This window comes from Myodes glareolus, chromosome 14, assembly GCF_982192425.1.
Source record: "Myodes glareolus chromosome 14, mMyoGla1.1, whole genome shotgun sequence".
Classification (NCBI taxonomy): domain Eukaryota; kingdom Metazoa; phylum Chordata; class Mammalia; order Rodentia; family Cricetidae; genus Myodes; species Myodes glareolus.
The window spans coordinates 22,463,125-22,482,421 of NC_142039.1; the positions used below are offsets into that span (position 1 = coordinate 22,463,125).

The following is a 19,297-nucleotide window of genomic DNA, read 5'->3' on the forward strand; positions in this document are numbered from 1 at the left end:
TCTACTGCCTCCACTCCTTTCAAAACATCTTCCAGAAGTTGGAAGTCCATAGCATCTTATTCCAAGATGAGTTCCACTGCAGGACAAAGAAGCACAAGACTAGAAGTAAATGGACTGCCATCTGAAAATTGTTCTTTATTGATCTGCACTCCCTACATTTTATCCAGAGAGGAGCTTAATCAGCCGAGCTGCTTCCCTCTTGGGCTCTAGTGATAGATTACACTGGGCAAAAGGCGAATGACTAAAAGCAAGAGGCAGAAAAGCAAATGCTTATTGATCAAGGCATTAAAACTCACAGATGATTCCTTGCTAACAGGAGTGAGCATTCCTTACAGTTTAGTGTGTGCCCCTGCTACTCTCTGTATAGTTTCACATCTAATAACCAGGACAGCTCCGCCTAAAGAACCATTTTCATACTCTTTGCCCAGACAAAGAGAGACTGGGAAATAGGAAACATGGGGAAGTCTGCAGCTAATGAACAAGGATCTGGCTAGAGTCTGGACTTTGGAACCTGCAGGTGTACTGACTGCTTCTGAAGAATTTGGTTTATGTTTTGAACCATGCCCGCTGCGGAAAAGCTTTTAAAATGTATTAGGTAGTAATGCACCGCTTAGGAGGTTTTCAAAGTGTTTGTGAGTGTGGGTTTACTTCGCTTGGGTTTTAGACTTGAATGTGAATAAGTTTATAAGGAATTGAGCTTCATGATGCAACCAGGGATCTTTAGCCTTTGGAGACATATCTAACAGTGCCATGAAACATGACAGTCTCCACCAGTCTCCTTCTGAGCGCTTTCCTTGAAGGTCCTGCTTCAGAAGTCTGTTAGGATACATGTGAAGCTGGCAGCCAGCCTTCAGCTCATGGCTAAGGACTTTTCCTACCAGCATCATGCCCAAGGTTTGGAACGGGATAAAAGTTCATTTTCTTCTTCTTCTCAATATCCCTATACATTTTAAGTTAAAACATAAACGGTGTGGTGTGGAGAGATGACTCAGCAATTGAAGAGCACTGGTTGCTCTTCCAGAGGTTCAATTTTCAGCAACTACATGGTGGCTTACAATCATCTGCAATTCAAATCTCAAGGGATCCAAATTCCCCAATTTTGGCCTCTGAGGGCAACACACACACGCACACACACACACACACACACACACACACACACACACACACACACACACGGTGGACAGACATACATATAAGTGAAACACCCAAACAAACAAACAAAAAAACTTTAAAAATTGGGAGTGAAGGCTGTAAGTCAGATAACAAGAAGCCCTTGATTCATGTTTTACCCACCAGTACCTGTGCTTTCTACAAATCCAGAGGGAATTCTTGTCTCTTCAGTATCTCATTTTCCACTCTGAGAACTAAAATTATAGCATAAACTGTTATTAATTCAGCGTCTAACTAATTGTAAAACTCATTAACAAAATGTTTTTATATCAGAAATGAGAAAGAACAATCTGCCATAAAAAAACCAATATTTTGATGCTGAAAAAAAACAAGTCATGATTGCCTGTTTTCATCCTATTTAGTACTAAACAAAGCAAGCTCTCCTTTCTTCAACGAAACCAGTATAGAGCCATGAGGTTTATGTGATACTTAGTAAAAAAGAAAGGAAGAAAGAAAAGAAGAAAGAAGGAAGAAAAGGAAGAGAAGAAGAAAAGAGTGAAGAGAGAAAGTCTCAAAAAGGGGAAGTGCTAGCAGAAAGAAGAAAGGAAAGTCTACAGAAGAATGTGAGATAGCAATGGAGAAACTAAAGACATAAGAATCAATAATAATAACAATAATAAATATTAGATAAGCAAATAAGGCCTGATAATTCATTATGACATAACATCACACACTGTAAGCAATGAAAAATAAAGACAGCATAAATGAGAAGCACTGATTCTAAGTGAGTGCAAATAGCAGTGAACTAAGGTGGGACTGGAAGAGCTTTGATGAAAGGTATGCTGACGTCTCATCCCTGATTCCAGGATCAAGAACCGTACCAGAAGGTTCCTTGGTGGGCTGTCATTCCTGTGTGTTTGAAATTGCAGACCATGGCCTGAGCCCAGCTCTGTCTCTTCTTCGCTGTGTGATCTTGGAGGAGTCACTTAACTTCAGGTCAGCAGCTTTGCTTTTTAAGTAGACATAACAATGCCTACTTTGTTGCAGTTGCAAACACCAAATTAAACAAACTATATGGAAAAATGTTACACCAAGGTCACTCAGAGAATGTCAGTTTCATCAGGCTAATGACTTCCATGTGCCTAAATTAGGTGCTGCCCAGCAGCGCTGAAGACACGTGGCCTTCAGTTAGCAATCCAGTGTCTCTGGTCTTTGATATAGCAAATGATTTACGCTAGAGAGGCCACTGCCTGCTTTCCCATGTGTGCTCCGTGAAGCACCATATTTTAGAACTGGAACAAGTGTATTGCATGCAAGATCCATCCCGTGACGAAAATATTTAGACTAGGCACTGCGGAGAAAGCTTGTGAAGTTTTTAGCAATGTAATTGGAAAACATGGCCCAATTCCAAAGCAATTTGAAATGCAGATTAAAGGCAGCATGTTTTGACGACGCTGAAATCCAGTCAAAGAATTCCACAGGAATGTGATGCTTTCTCCCTTTGCTGCAGACATCATAGAGTAAAACTGTCAGGGTGTGAAAGGGTAAGTGCCCCGGCGGCGCTCGGCAGTAACCGTGAACTTGGTGCTTGCAAAAGTCAAGTGAGCTGTAAATAGCCATGCGAACGCTTGCATGAAACAGAGTCCTGGGATGATCAGTGTTGGGTGCTTTTTCCACCCCGCTATCTGCTACTGATTTGTATCACTGCTTCCATCTCTGTACTTAGGTATTACTAAAATAATGAGATTTTATGATTAAAGAAAATATAACAGAGGAAAGTTGCTTGCCAAGATGTTTGTTTTTCAGCTTAGCACAGAACAGGTGATTTTAAATATTTTTAAATCTGGAAAGGAAAACAGAAATAAGCTAGCATTATTTTGTTCAAAATGTGTTACAGTGAAGAAGCTGAACACTGCTGCCTTTAAAAAAGGATCTATTTCTATTTTTTTTTCTTTGTGCGTGTGTGTGCATGCATGTTCCTACTCAAAGGTAGTCTCTGGGATTACAGTGCAGTATGAGCCACTGCACTGAGCTTTTTACCTGCATGCTAGAAATCCAACTCAGCCCCTCAGGCACCTATGACACTTTACCAACACAGCCATCTCTCCAGCCCCAAGGGATAAGACTTTTAATTGAACAAACTCCCTGGGATCTTTGTATCCTTTGTCTAAGCAATCAACACAATTACAAAGTAATTTCCTATAGTAACACACTATTTTGAAAATACATTGTATTCACACTACACTAAGCAAAGCTAAGGTAGGTGACGCCATGAACTCTATTCTAGTCATGTTTCCTCAGGATGCTAGATTGCCAGCTGAGATGAGGCTAACTCCCGCAGCCTTCACCAGAATTCTGGTGTCTAATTCACATGTAGAAAATCTCCCATGTGTAAAATATATTGCTTTGAAAATATGGTATGATATGGACTTCACTAAAGGATCCCAGGTGTCCCTCAGAGTAGACTGGGAAATAAATTTTTCTGATTGAACTTCATGATTCAGAGATATGCTTATCCTCCTGACTTGAAAATGCATTCCTATTAGACATGAGAACTTATAATGAAAACATTGAAAAGGAAATTCCATTGATTATTTATCATTTACAATTATTAAGCAAGGGAGAAATAGACGCCTAACTTAACAAATCTTTGGAATAATTATAATTTCTAATTATGAGAGCTTTGAGATTTGAACTTGTGGCACTAGAATGTCTGAGAACTGCTCCTGCTTAGAGCCAGTAGTGCTGTATTGGTTGTGTTCTTTTCATACTGAATGGATTGCTTTGTTTTGGATTGGATTAGTTTGTTGTTTTGTTTTGTTTTGAGGCAGGGTCTTAGTAATTCAGCATGGCCTCAAACTCTCTATGTCACCCAGGCTGGTCTCTCAAGTGTGGGGAAGACAGGAGTAGGCAAAAAAAAAAAAAAAAAAAAAAAAAAAAACCTTAGCTTTGTGTTTGTCTTTAAGCTGCATTGAGGCATTCCTAGAAAGTTTTACATGCAGGTCTCTTTTCCCCTTGTTAGTCCTCCAGGGTGTCTTGCTTGCCTCCTATCTCCATTCATTCTCCCTTTGACTGGATTACTGGTTCGAAAGGACACACGTGCTCTCTTTATGTGTGGAATGTGTGAATAGAATGGAAGAAAATAACTAGCAATCACATCTAATGCAGATGAAGGTCATGGTTAATTTAAGACAGAAAGCCAAGTGAGCAGTAGAAGAAAATGCAGCTAAATCAAGCTGGACCAAGGAAGTTCCAAGGCCTCCGTGTGAATTAATTCTAGGGGCAAAATGTCGGTATTCCTACAGAAACTTCTTACACATTCCATGATGCATTCATCAGACTGAGCCAGGGGCCAGGTTAGTGGACAGCTAGTTCTCCCAGAATTCGAGACCTTCCGTGTAGTCAGGTTAATTGGTTCCATCAGCAATGAGGAAATAGATTGAGGCTTTGACCTAGGCTTTTATGCCATAGCATATATAGTTTCCTTTCTGTGTGCTTTGGATTGCTAATTGTAGTTGAGGAGATGGCTGAGTCTTTGACAATGACCCAGGCTTTTATGCGGTAGCACATAGAGTTCCCTTGCTTGGAGCTTTGGGTTGCTAATTGTAGTTCTGGAGAATGCCTGGAAGACTGCATAGCAGAGTGGACCCAGAACAGGGTCTGATTTGTACTCTCTCATACTGCTCACTATTCAAGCTCTATCTTCTTCATCAGAGAGGGCAATGGCTTCCCTTGGTCCTGCCCAGATCTCATCACCTTAATATGAAAGGCAACTTTCCCTTATTGAGTTCAGCCTGGGTCTGGAGAGGGGCACAGTACAAAGGCAGAGGGACAGAGAGTGCCCAGGCCCTGCTGTTTGTTCAGCAAATTCTTCCTTGAGAAGCTTAGGTTCAAACAAAAGAAGTGGGAAGCAGAGACATCTTAAGATGTAAGAAAATATACCAAAGGTTTATTAGACTTGAAAGCCAGATGTCTGATTGGGTGAGAGGGATTGAAAAAAAAAAAGAATTATAGTTTTCAAAACAGTGATGTTGGAGTTGAAAACGAGAGGAGGAAAGTCGATCAGATTCAAAATCCTGCTGCCTTTGGACTAAAAGTCACTAAAGATCAATTACATGCATGACATGGGCAGTAGGATTTAGAAATCACTTAGGAAAAGTAATATTAATCTGATCCTTCCTGAGGTAGTTTGGGAAGTCATGGCTGGGAGTCTCTCCCCTGGGGTTTTTCTTAACCAGAGCCCTTGGAGTGTATTGGTCCCCATACAGTCTCCCACCCAAGCCTCACAGGACCCCGGGAGATTATTTATGTAGGCTGAATGAAGGTGCTGAGTCCAGTTCTGCAGAACGCAGTCAGGGGAAGGGGCTGCATTGCTGACAGGTTTATGAGCCACAGTAAATGCCAGGGGTCCCCACCTACTTTCTTTGTGCTTTTTGTATGCTGAGTTCCTATACGGTGAGAAGCAGCGGCTCTGTGGCCGGTTCAACGAGGATCGCGGAAGGAGTTGCCCAGATGAATTAAAATGGCTTGGGAAATAATTGCGACCATATATTTGATAGCATCAGGGTCACTTCCACACTAGCCTAGAAGGATCATGTTCAAATAAAGACTGGAGAATAGAGTAGTGTTTCTGGGGCTGTTTTCTTCCCTTCGAAAGTCACTGACCAAGAAATAAAACAAAAAACAAAACAAAATGCAGTGATCCAATTGTTTGTGCAGTAACAGGAACATAGATAAAGGTACTGTGTGGAATTTTAGAAAAGGAGAAATCATTCTTGCTTTTGCTCACATTCTGGTTATAATAAATGTGGATGTGGATGTATGTATACACATACATGTATGGGTACATCCATGGCCTGAATCATTCTACAAGATGGAAAACACTGAACACGTGGAAATCCATTCTGATTCTCAGGCACAAACTTCTCACTCGTGTCATATTTAACTTGGAAAACCTGACACTGCAGAGCCCATCAGTGTGTACTTGTCTATGCTGAAGCAGTCAGGGCCCTTTGCTAGGCGGGGAGTTGCCAGTACCAGAGGGAAGAGAATCTGATCTGTGCCAGGTGCGGCACTATGCACCGTGTCAGCACGATCCCCCTGCATCAGTGGGAAGAAGCCCATATGCTTCTGTGCGTAGGCACTTTTATTTTTCTTTTGCAACGGAGACTGCGAAGAGAGTTTTCATCGTGGCCAAATGCTAACAAGCCACAGAAGTCAGCTTGACCTCATACTGTGGCACTCAGACATTATGGGGGTCTGAGAGCTACTGCTGCAAAGGTTCCACGTGAAGAAGTGCCCCAACGCACTGGTTTGAATCAAACATGATTTACTATCACGTATATGTGAGCTGGCTGGGTTCAGATGGTCACAGCTGAGCACAGTCGGAGGTGGCTCTGCTCCATGTCGTGCTCTGTGACATCCATCTTCTTCGCAGGACCAGCACACTGGCAGAGTGAGTTCTGCTGATTAGAATGGCAGATGTGCAACCCTGTGTGGGGAAACTCACATGGCCTTGCTCCTTTAGTCTCCGAGCAGGAACAGCATGGCTACCTCCTATTTCACTAGGCCAAAAATAATAGCGCATAGCCAAGCTCAGCCTCTAGAAATGGGGAAGCGCCCTTTGACCCCTTAGATGAGAGGAGCTGCAGTCGGTAGGGCTGTGGTGTGGGTAGCGAAAGGTGAAGGACTGAGGTCCATATATAACGAACCCTCTTCATACTCAGCGCTGGCACTGTTATTTAGAATTATGCCAGGAAGTTTGAGCACTTCTGGGAGCGTTAGAATATATTCAAATGTATACAAATCAGTATGAGAAGACAAAATGAGTTCATGGCTAGGGACACAGTAGGAGCCCCCGTGAGAGCCCATTGTCTGTGGCGTGACATCAGACAGAGACCTCAGGTCAGAGCAATGACTCACGGTCATGAACATTTGCAGATGAAGAAGAAAGAACTAAAGGGTGAAAGGTGTGTGTGACTCACCAGGCCACACCACAGCTTTGGGTGGGATCGGAATGCATGATGTGAAAACAAAAAAGAATCAAAACAATTTAAAAAAAGATACAAAAATTAAAAAATGGGGTCTTGACCACTTCACTTAATTCTTGAAATCTTATGTTCTGTATGATAAGTGCTATGTGTTTAGCTTCACAAAGTTGGTGCTTATTTTTTGCTGTTGTTTGGTTTTGTTGCCTTAGGACTTTACAACTCAACAGGAGGCCAATTTTCTGGCCTCCTTAGCAGCTCCCTAGGCTCTGCCATGGGTGCTTACCGTCCGCAAGGCCAAGCTAACCAGGAGCCGCCTGTTTGGCAGAATGTAACATTTAGTTCCACCACTATGCAGAGGTAAGAACCGCATCATATCCTGATCTCCTCCTCTGATCGCAAAGCTTCACAGTGAAGGATGCTCCCATCTTTGGAGACATGGGCCTGGTTCTGCATGCCAATATACTAGATGAATCTCCAAGACACACTATGCCCACTGTGGACACCTGAGCTGGACCTGGGCTCTTTTGCTCCACAGACATACTGTTGTAAGCCCATGTCTGGCTAGCAGAGCCGAAAAAAGAGAAAAAGAAAAGAAAAGAGAAGAACAAAAGAACTGCTTGATTCCTTGTTGGTCTTTGTTGTTGTTTTTACGTTTGATTGTTTGTTTATTGTATGTGTGCGCATGTGCACACCCATATGTCTACATACTTTTGTGAATGTTAGAGAACAGCTCTCAGGAATCTGGTCGTTCCTTGCAGAATGTGGGTTCCAGGGATTAAACTCAGCTTATGCAGCTTGACAGCAAGCACTTTTATTCACTGAACCACATCATTGATCTATTTATTAATCTTGTTTCAATAAAACTCTGATCTAGAACCTAGAACTGGTGACAAAATAGTCTTGCAGGAAAGTATACAGATTCTGTGCCTGGAAGACCTGGGTTCCATCCCAGCTCTACTGTTAATGATAGAACCAAGAAAAAAAAATTCTTGTGCTTCAATTTACTCATCAGTGAAACGCAGAAAGAAGTGGGAACGTCATTCTCCCTTCCTCAAAAGGCTCCCCATTTGAGGACGTGTCTGTGACAAGGTGTGTCCAGTGGTTGGGGAGCCCTGGAGGGTGGCTTCCCTCTTCCCACTGGTGTGCGTAGCAGTGATGGTTCTCCCACGACTGTTTTAGTTGTCTGTGAATGGTTGGACAGACTCCCACTAGAGGGACACATTGGACCTACACTTCTGACTTCTCTGTGTTTGAGGGGTACATGATAGCTATTAATGGTTCAAGTAAATGGAAAAAGAAATCTGTCAATTAATCATAACTGACTGCATTTTGAATAGCTTATTTATGTATTTATGAAGCTAGAGCTTTATGCATGTTACTCTCTACTCCTGAGTCATGGCCGTAGCCCATGACTGCATTTTTGTTTGCTTGTTTGTGTGTTTGTTTTCGACGACAGGGTTTCTCTGTAGACTTGGCTGCCCTGGAACTCACTCTACAGACCAGGCTGGCCTTGATCCACCTGCACCTGCCTCCCAAGCACTGGGATTATAGGTGAGCTCCACCACCGCCTGACTTCATGACTGCATGTTTAATAAGAAATGGTGTGACGGTTAATCTTCATTTTCAACCTGGTTAGATTTAGAATTGCCTAAGAGACACACCTCTGGGCATATCTGTGAGAACATTCCCAGAGATGTTTAACTGAGAATGGAAGGCCTATCCTGGATGTGAGGAGCACCAGCCCATGGGACGGGGACCCGCAGAGAAGAAAAGAAGGGAGAAAGTAAGGCGAGCACCATCGCCCATCTCTCTCTGCTTTCAGACTGGAGATAGAATGGAACCAGCTGCCTCACACTCCCTCAGCGTTTTTTCCATGACATGAGTGAGGAATTATGTACAGTCAGACTGTGAGCTGAAAGGAAACCTCCCTTGCTTTAGTTGCTTCTTGCCATCTATTTGGCCACAACAAACAAGTACCTAATGTAGATAGCAAGAGGAGCGCATGCTCAGTTCTGGGAACTGCAGCACAGGGGTAACTTTCATGAGCTGGGAGGACAGGATGCACTCCTGTTTGGAGATCTTCCTTCCAAATCCAGGCCTTCGTCACCAACTCAGCATGGTGGGATTCTCGGGTGAGTCTCTTGACTATTTTTAATAAAGGACAGAATCTTAAATTCTGTCATTTGCAGCAACACAGATGAACCTGAAGAACATTATGCTATGCCAGGCCCAGAAGAACAAATATTGCCCGGTATTACCTGCCTATGAGATCCCGAAGAGGGGAAAGTCATAGAAATATGGCAAAGGATGATAAGTACCAAGGACTAGGGAAGGGAAATTATGATGAAGAGATATTAATCAGAGGGTACAAAGTTCAACATAAGAAGGGTAGTTTCTTGAGGTCTGTGGTACAATATGTGGTGATCAGAGTTAATAAAAATCTATAATTTAACATTGCTAAGAGAATGAATTTTAAAAGACAGCCCTCCAAAATGCATAGGGATATGATAGATCTTGTAGTGGATATGTTGCTATAACGGCCTTGATTTATTCATAAGGCTTAGATATATCAAAGCATCACACCTTATCCCTCATATATATATAAATGTCTGTCAGTGGAAAAAGAAAAGAACACTTAGCTAGCATAAAATTCTGGGCAGGTCCCTGTTTAACTACAGAGAAGGGATACCTTATCAATGTCCTGCCTCTAAGACATCCCTGCCCCACATGGAAGGGGTCAGTGATGGAATCAGTGAGGTGTCATCAGTCTTAATGACAGCCCTTCCTAAAACAGATATCCAGACTCTAAGAGGCAGCAAGATGTTGTTCACTGCTGTCTAAAAAAGGAATCAAACCTTTTTCAATATCTGCGAATGAATGATTTCAGTCACATGAGCTCAGATGTTGTCATGAGTGGCCCTTGTATGTCCAGCTGAAATGAAATAATCTAAAACCAGCCACTCTGAGTCACACTCAGTACCATGCTTCCCCTTCCTCTGCTCATTGCTACATCTTTCAAAATCTCAGCTTAGTCTTTCTCTGCCTAGCTTGACCTTCACAGGCATAAGATTCATGGAGACACTCATGGAATTGACTTTAGTCACCCAGCAATCTTCAACCTATGACAATGATTTGATCCCTTAGCCCCTCCTCAAATGAAACAACCAAAGCCCAATCCCAGGCCAGGTTCTTTGTAGCACCTTCTTATCCCCAAACTCCTCACGGTCCTCATGATCTCTCACTGTACTAGCAATAAATTCTACGTGCCTGACTCCAGGGTGTCCCGGAGGCCTTTGGTTGCAGGGCAAGTACTCACTAAGAGCTAAGTACATTCTGGAAGTTAGTTGATTTTCTGTTTTGCAACTGCCCACTATCAGTTGCTGTCTTTGTCAGGAAACCTGAAACATCTCTGTCCATATGTACATATGTAACCAAAAAGACTATATTCTTTGCACATATAATTGATGCTGTGCCTTGTCATTCACCAGCAGTAAAAGTAATCTTGTATAACCCTGGCCAGAAATCCCAAATCAGGGAACATATTTACTGAGTGTGGTAGTTTGAAAGAAAATGGCCCCCATCGACCCATAAGGAGTGGCACTACTAGGAGGTTTGACCTTGTTGGAGTAAGTGTGGCATTGTTGAAGGAAGTCTATCGCTATAGGGGCAGGCTTTGAGATCTCATACGCTCAACCTATGCCCAGTGTGGCTCACGGTTTCCTTCTGCTACCTGTGAGTCAAAATGGAGAACTCTCAGCTCCTTCTCCAGCATCATGTCTGTCTATGTTCCACCATGTCTCTAGCCATGATGCTAATGGACTGAACCTCTGAAACTTTAAGCTAATCACAATTAAATGTTTTCCTTCATACGAGTTGCCATGGTCATGGTGTCTCTTCACAGCAGTAGAAATCCTAAGACATTGAACATCTGCATGGAATGAACTGGGCTCAAGCCTACAGGGAAATGTTTCTCCCTGTTTACATATTGAGCAACCTGAAGTATTCTATGTGCTGTGGACACAGATTGCTCTTCATGTGGTCCCTGAAAGCTCCCATCTGTAAATGAATAGGAAACAAGTACTTTCTAATAAATCTGAAGCTAAAATCCAGCCCCGTCATCTATCAGCCTGTTCTTATCTGGACATTGGCAAGAGGCATTAACAAAATGGTAATGATTTATTAATGGTTACTCAAAACCTGGACCTTCTCCACATGATTTTAAAATGCACGGGGCCATTACTTTCAAGTGATTTCCGCTTTGATAGATGGAATATCCTTTCATGTTGGCAAAGGCATAAATGCAGGGATGTTAACTAGAATACCTATAGAAATTATCCCATCCTAATGTCCCACCCTGGTACAGCCTTCAAATATCTCAGAATAATCAACTACCAAGGGAAACATCAAGGGAATAGAAAACCATCTGGTCTCTGTGGCTAGAACACTTAAACAGCTTGTAAAGGGGAAAAAGCTGAACCTCTCAACAAAGGCTGGCAGGTGATAAACACAAGATTTATAAGTTGTATCAACCAATTGATGTAGACCAACAAGATCAAGATCAAGCCACAAGAAGATACTGTTGGAACCCAGGGCCCCAAGCTGGAACAAAAAGACAAGCAGAGAAAAGAAATCCTGCAAAGTGATAAGACTAATTACAGCTGCACTACCATAAACGCTACTCGCGGGAAAGTTATTTATTCTCTTTCCAAAGGATGGGAAATCCAAATCGAATAAAATTGCACAGAACATTGCCCACAAAGAGCATTTGTTGGATATTCCATCTCTGCTGTGAGCAGATTGTAAGGCTAGCCCCCCGAGAAAGGTCTGTGCTATAATTATCTAAGTCAGTCATTTATGAAGATTGGAAGGTACATCCAATCCAAAGATGATTTTAGCCTAAGCCCTATGGGGCAGTAAGCAGAGTTTCTAAACAACTGAGATCTTCCTGCCTGATAAATTTCTCTGAAATATTTCTGTTTGCCCTGCCTCTTCCTCTCCCCTTTGGTAGCCTCAGGCATTTCTCAGTTCATGGATTCATTCAACAAATGCAACTTTCTGAACCAGATGAGACTCAAGTCTCATTTGTGTGTGAGTCACTCCACACTTGCGCACCCAGGGCTCTGTAAACCTCTGAGAACTGAGCTTGATTCTATATGGACTTGCCCACTATGCTATCAAAGCATGGCTTCATGTTATTTCTAACTGTCTCTCTAAAGTCACTCCCAGAGCGGTAGGAAGCTTCAAACTAAGAACTGTAGGAGACCAGTTTCCCTTGATCAAACCCTCTAATGTTCTTTTAATTTGGGGTGTGGTTTCCTTACGAAAATACCATTGTTCTATCAACATACGAAGTCCAAACAAGAGCAGCTCTCTCCACTGACCTTTGCCTTCATATCCCAGCATACAACAGCAACTACTGCTGCCATTTTAGGAACCTTTTCATACTCATGACACAGGAAAATAACTTTTAAAACCTAATTGTACCCTATCATACATCATTTTCTGAAACATACTGCTTTACTTTACACTTATTATTAACTAATTTTTGCAGGTATACTTTCTGCTTATTGCAGGTCTCCTAGAATTATACTGGTGGGGGGGAGGTATCCTTCTGTACTCTTTATTTATCCATCATGCCCTTCTCATGACAATTACAGTAAATGTCTTTAAATGTCAGAAAACAAAATAGAATAGCCTACCAAGCTTATAACTGCTTTTTTTTTCTGAGACAGGGTTTTTCTGTGGCTTTGGAGCCTGTCCTGGAACTAGGTCTTGTAGACCAGGCTGGCCCCGATCTCACAGAGATCCACCTGCCTCTGTCTCCCAAATGCTGGGATTAAAGGCATGCGCCACCACCGCCTGGCTTATAACAGATTTTTTATACTCAAGACACTGAAAAAGACATGGATGGCTTCTAAGCCTTCTGGCTTCTTCCAAATGTAACCTCATAAGCACCCTTCAATTAACAGGCTGACCTTAGCTTTTGGGACACAACCCATGGAATGGCACCACTGACATCCAAAGCAGACCATCCCTTCACAGTTAATCATCTTTGGAAAAGACCGCACATGCCTACCTGCATACCCAAAGGTATGTCTCATTAATGCACTAAGTAATTCTTAGTCCAATCATGCTGACTATCAAAATCAGCCATCATACCTGCTTGTGTGTATGTGTGTGTGTGTGTGTGTGTGTGTGTGTGTGTGTGTGATTTGTGTGTGCAGGTGCACTTGCCTGAGCAGGCATATGTAGAGGCCAAAGTTTGGCATTGGGTGTATTAATCACTTCTTCACCTTACAACTTGAGACAAGGTCTCTCACAGAGATTGTCATTTCAGCAAGATTTGCTGGCCAATGAAGCCCTGAGATCCACTCCCTACCCCACCCTGGGCTTCAATTAGAGATGTGTGTCCCCACATTTGACATCTATGTGGATAATAAGGATCCAGACAAAAAGTTTCCTGTTTCCATAGAAAATGCTTTGCCCAGTGCTTTACTGGGCATCTGCTCCAGGCTAACACTTTCCAATACCCTCTTATTGTAACATACCACAAACTGACCCCTCCTATCTACCTTTAATCCAATAATATGGTGATGTGGGATTCCCCTCAGTATGCTATGAATACCACTGGTTAATAAAGAAACTGTCTTTAGCCCGTGATAGGGTAGAATAGAGCCAGGTGTGGAAAACTAAACAGAATGCTGGGAGGAAGGAGGCAGAGTCAGAGAGAAGCCAAGTAACCCCTCCAGAGACAGATGCCGGAACTTTATCCAGTAAGCCACAGCCTCGTGGTGATACACAGATTAATAGAAATGGGTTAAATTAATATATAAGAGCTAGCTAAAAATATGCTTAAGCTAATGGGCCAAGCAGTGATTTAATTAATACAGCTTTTGTGTGGTTATTTTGAGTGTCTGGGTGGCTGGGAAACAAACAAGCAGCCTCCTACTACAATATGCAGATATTCATAATGTCAAATTGGCACACTATTGCTCCTGTACTAATACCTATGGCTCCATTGGCTGCAGGATAAAGTAAATGTGTCCTAAAATTTGAGTTCTTCTCAAGATCCCTTGCTTTCTATATCAGCCTTCTATTCTGCCTTTCCCCATCTCGTGCCCCATGGTCCAGGCAGCCATGCAAACCACATTCAGTTTTACTTCCCTTTCTGTCTTTGGGCTCTAAACCTGTCATGCCCTGAGCTTTGGTCAGTTTTTGATATCCTCATACTCTACACAAAATCCCCCAGACTCCAGCTTTATGTGGAGTCTATCCTAATATTCCTCTTCCTGGAAAGTCTTTCCTTATCTATTTCTTTTCCACTCCAGGTTAGACCCTTCCCACAATCTCCTATCATTTGATAAGCCCCATATCACTATCACTATCACACACACACACACACACACACACACACACACACGTTTGCCTGTTGTGCCTTGTGCACTCACCCTGCCACAGGCCGCTCTTGAAAAACACATTCCACGTGACACTCAGGTCCCGCAGATACACAGTTTTGTGTATTTCTCCTTCCAGAGGAAATAGCAGACTGTATCATCCTTACTTCAGGTTATAACATGTGCACCTCCTCACAGAAATAAATGAACACCTGTCTCACGACAGCACACAACAAGCCTGTCTCCTAGGAAACGTGTCCAATTACTGGAATAGCATGTTCCTTGCTTTTTGGTGTGGGTGTTTGCAATGTTGCTGTTCGGGAACATGGAGAAGTCAGAGCTACATAAGGCAGCGAATAAGTATCAAGTTATAGTTTCTTTAGTAAGTGGTGACAATCTGAACCACAGAGTCATCCGGGTGGTCCTATTGAGATGACACTACCATTAAGCAATCCAAATCAGTTCTGGAGTACAGACTAGCTGAACCAAAATGACTAAGTACAATAGATAAAACATGGTACAAGACCGCACACGGATTGGTTAAGCCGGTGAGAAAGAAGCTATGACAAGATTCACAGGCTGGTGAATGCTTTCAGGCTAAACTGTATCTCAGTGACCTGAGCTAAAATCATACAGCTGTGATGGACTCAGCAGAAACAAAAATCTATCTATAATTCAAGGACCTTTCTGCCTTGTATATTATAAGTCTTTGCCATCTTGCAAGGTGTACCCATGGCAGGTGCATGAGATTTTGTGATGGGATGGAGGAAGAATTGAATAAAAATGAGGGACCATGAATATTGTCCAGGGAAGAGTTGCCCTCTTGATCTTGTCTCATAAATGACAGAACAGTTGTTCGTAATGGTGCAGTTCTTGGGATTCTGTCTAAGGTGCACAAAAGAAGGGGTAAAAATAGCCCACAAGGGAAAGGAACAGAGCAGAGATTGGCATCAGTGGCAATGAGGGTCTCCCCTGGGCTTTGGAAGGTGCATATGAAAAGGCGGTGGAATGGATATCCCCAAGCTTCATGGTGAGAAAAACAAATGAGCAAAATCACTAGCATGCTGGTTGTCGTCCAGATGCAGAGACACTGTGCTCGGGTGACTGGTTAAGATGGGAGAGCTATGTTGTTAGCCAGATGCTCTCGTATTTTGTTCAGATCTATATTTCCATTTGGGTCCTCAGGCAATAGTGCTGCACACTACAGGAAGCAGAGCCATGACTGCTAGCTTAGCCTCTGGATTAGGGAGACCTCAGGCCCAAGTTGTTGTCAAGTGTCCTTTCTCACGCTTTCTGGGGAAGCTAGAAAGAGCCAACTAAATAAAGGGTTGGATCCATGTTTCCTGTATTATGGTTTACAGAGCATCAATGCCTTGAGGTATTCCAGAAAAATAATGGTACCCTGATCAGATGACTATGGAAATGCTGAGCCTCCTGCTTCTCTCTTTGGAAAGAAATCATGTGAATTAAAAACTCGTTAAGCCCTTTACAAGCAAGGAAGTTATGACACACAGCACCACGTGGGTGAACTTGGAGATTTGCACGCTGAGTGAACTTAGCCAAAGAAAGACAAATACAATGTGATCTCATTTGTATGAGGTCCCTGCAAGAGCCAAATTCTCAGAGATGGAAAGTAGAACAGTGGTTGTCAGGGGCTGGGTGGGGAGGTGTTGAGAGTTAATTACTCTTTAATGGGAGCAGAGTGTCAATTTAGAAGATGCCAACACTTGCAGCTGGGTGGTGATGGTTGCGTAACCATGTAACTGTCCTTCATGCTACTGGACTGTACAGTTGAAAATGGGTTGAGATGGTAAAACATGCACTATGCCTTTCTACCACAATTGAAAAATGTTTTAACTCCCTGTTAAGAGCCATTCTAAATTTTCATTTCTAGGACACTTTTGTCATGCAGCCTATAACCCAGAAATGTAATTCTGAGCTTATGGTGTGAGGATGAAAAGGATGAACATAAAGACCAATGACCACAGTCAGCCACCACCAGGCTCTTTGGAACTTAGACAGGTACTAGAGAGCCTGTCTACAGCCCACATGTTATAGCTTGGATGTCTCTCTAAAACTCACGGTGGAACTTAACTCACATTGTGTGGTATGAAGAGGTGGGACCATTAAGAAGTGATTAGGTTATAGAGTCTATATATGTGGTTGGTATCCCTTGAGAACGGCTCTTTAAGAGAAGTTACCAGCTATGGTTCTTTCTCTTGCACAAGCCCCTCTCACCATGCAAAGTCCTGGGTCTCCTCGGGACTTGTTTTAGTTATTTTTTTTCCCTTGCTTTGACAAAACACTTGCTAAAAGCGACTTGAAGAAGGAAGGACTGACTTTGTCTCTCAGTTTGGAAGTGTAGTCCAGCATGGCAGGAAAAGCATGGTGCCAGGAAGATGAAGCAGCTTTTCACCGTTGATCTGCTGGCCGGAAGCAGAGGGTCATGAAGATCAGTGCTCAGCTCAATTTCTTGGTCTTACTCAGCCAGGGAACTCCAGCCCAGGGAACGGTGTCATCCCCGTGGAAAGCGGGTCTCCTCACCTCTATTAACACTACATGAAAGATTCCTCATGGGCGTGCCCAGGATTTCACCTCCTAGGTATTTTTTCGTCCGGTTAAACTGACAGTCCTTGTCACCAGTCATCAGGCTCCTTGGAGTGTCCCCACCAGAAAGAGGTCCTGGACCTGACGGGAGTCTTCTGCCCTGAGCCTCCCAGCCTCCAGAAAGCCAAGGGGGAATAAACCTGTATTCTTCATAAGTGATTCAGTGTAGCAGCAACAACAAATGGAGCAAGACACAGGACTTGAAGCTGGCTTGAGAAGTCCACAGGGCAACAGTTGCCTAACACAAGGAAAGGGATCCGGGACTGTGGCGAGTGCTCCTGGGCTGACACCAGGCCGCAGTGGGGTTTCTGCCTTCTGTCTTATCCACTCACCTGATTCCCGCCTCAGGGAGGAAAAGGTTGTTCTGTTTGTTCTTTATCACTGTGTCGTTGATCAAGTTGTCTTGTTTAAAGGGATCATAAAGAACAAACAAAGCAACCCATGACTACATCAAGACTAATTTCCTTCAATTGCTTAGAAACCTATGACTTTGTTAAATTTGACCACTTTTCTACAGAAATAACATTTCAAATAGTTTCACCTAAATATTTGTATGATGGAGAACATCCGTCCTGGAGCATCTATTTTTCCAGTTCAAATGTCCTCTGTATCTCCAATCATGTTCCTCATTAACTCCACTAGCCTCCCTCCGTGTTTCCACACCAGCCCTCCTCTCTCACTCCCAACTACCTCCCACAGAGATCATTTGGAATGTAAATGAAGTACAAACAGTCAACTAAGGACTCCCTAAGCCTTCTATATAGCCCTTTCCCCAGTGGGAGGTGAATCTATGGTGGTAACTTGTCTCTGGTCCAAAAGGATTTTTATTCTTCATTTTTCTCTTTCTTTAATACGCTTAATTTTAAACACATGCTCTCTCACACATACACGCACATGCACACACACACACACACACACACTTATCTGAATTCTAAATTCTTAATTCACCTGTTAATACCGTTCTTTGCCTTTTTTCCTCTGCTGTGCTCTCTCCATTTCCTTCCCATTTCACTAATTCTGCTCTAGAATTCCTCTGCACAAAGCATCCCCCATCATGCTAGTACACAGTCTATAAGCTCTTTTTTAAATTGAAACCTCTCCCTCTTCCTCTAATCTGAACCCCGCTTCAAAGGTTATATTCCAAGCCAACCTCACCCAAGCTGTTTTCCAGAATACGCTAAATTTGCTTAGTAACACTTCATTTATACACAAACGGGAGTTTGCTATTTATTGCCAAAGCATCCTGTGCTAAGCATGGACTTTTGTTCTTAGGAAACGCCTTTAGATGTGTTTATTTTATGTATTTACTCATCCATTTGAATTTTCTACAGCACTCTAAAAGGCTTTAAAGCAACAAGTGCAAATACAAACATAAATACATACATAAACCAAATATTAAAATAGCTCAGCAGTGCGACATGAATCAATAAGGTGGCTGTGCAAGAACGGGTCTCAAAATTGATAGACTAGAATCCCATTTTTCTCCTTAGGTAGATGATGAAATATTAGCTTAGGTGGATTGGATGATGTAGGAGCAATGCAGCCTTTCATTTCTGGTCACAATGGTGCATAACAATTTCAAAGCAACAGAGGCAAATTGAGCAGCAGTTTATTTGCTTACCGTTCAGGTCGTTGTGCCTGACATGGGCGAGCAGCTTTCCAGGATGGCTCCCCTCCTAGCGTGATTCGGGAATCTCTTTTCCTGCCACCTTCATGATCTTCATGGGGACTCAGGTGTGTACTTCTTCTGTTCCTGCTCCCCTGGCCAGAAATGAGCCCCGACTTAACCACTGGAAGGCTAAGCATCTTTTTCTTCTTTAGTTAGTCTTCTCTCACGTTTTACATCCCAACCATAGTTTCTCTTCCCTCTTTTCCCCCCATTCTCCCCAACCCCTCCCTTCTTCCTCAGATCCACCCCTGCTCCTCTCCCTTCAGAAAAGGGCAGACCCCCCAGAGATACTAACCGAACATGGCCTAACAAGTTACACAGAGGCTTGGTACATTCCTTCATATTAAGGCTGGGCAAGGCAACCCAGCAGGAGGAAAAGGTCCCAAAAGCAGGTGAAAGAGTCAGAGACAGTCCCTGTTCCCACCGTTAGGAGTGTCACAAGAATATCAAGCTATATGCAGAGAACCTTGGTCAGACCCATACAGAACTGTTGTTTCAGTCTCTGTGAGTCACTGTGAGCCCGGGTT

At 42.9% G+C, this 19,297-nt stretch overlaps 1 pseudogene; it reads right to left on the reverse strand.

The window, feature by feature from the left end:
• LOC125417579 (ATP synthase F(1) complex subunit gamma, mitochondrial pseudogene) overlaps positions 1 to 7,470 on the reverse strand; it is a 30,001-nt pseudogene extending 22,531 nt beyond the window's left edge.
• Between the last annotated feature and the right edge of the window lie 11,827 nt (positions 7,471 to 19,297).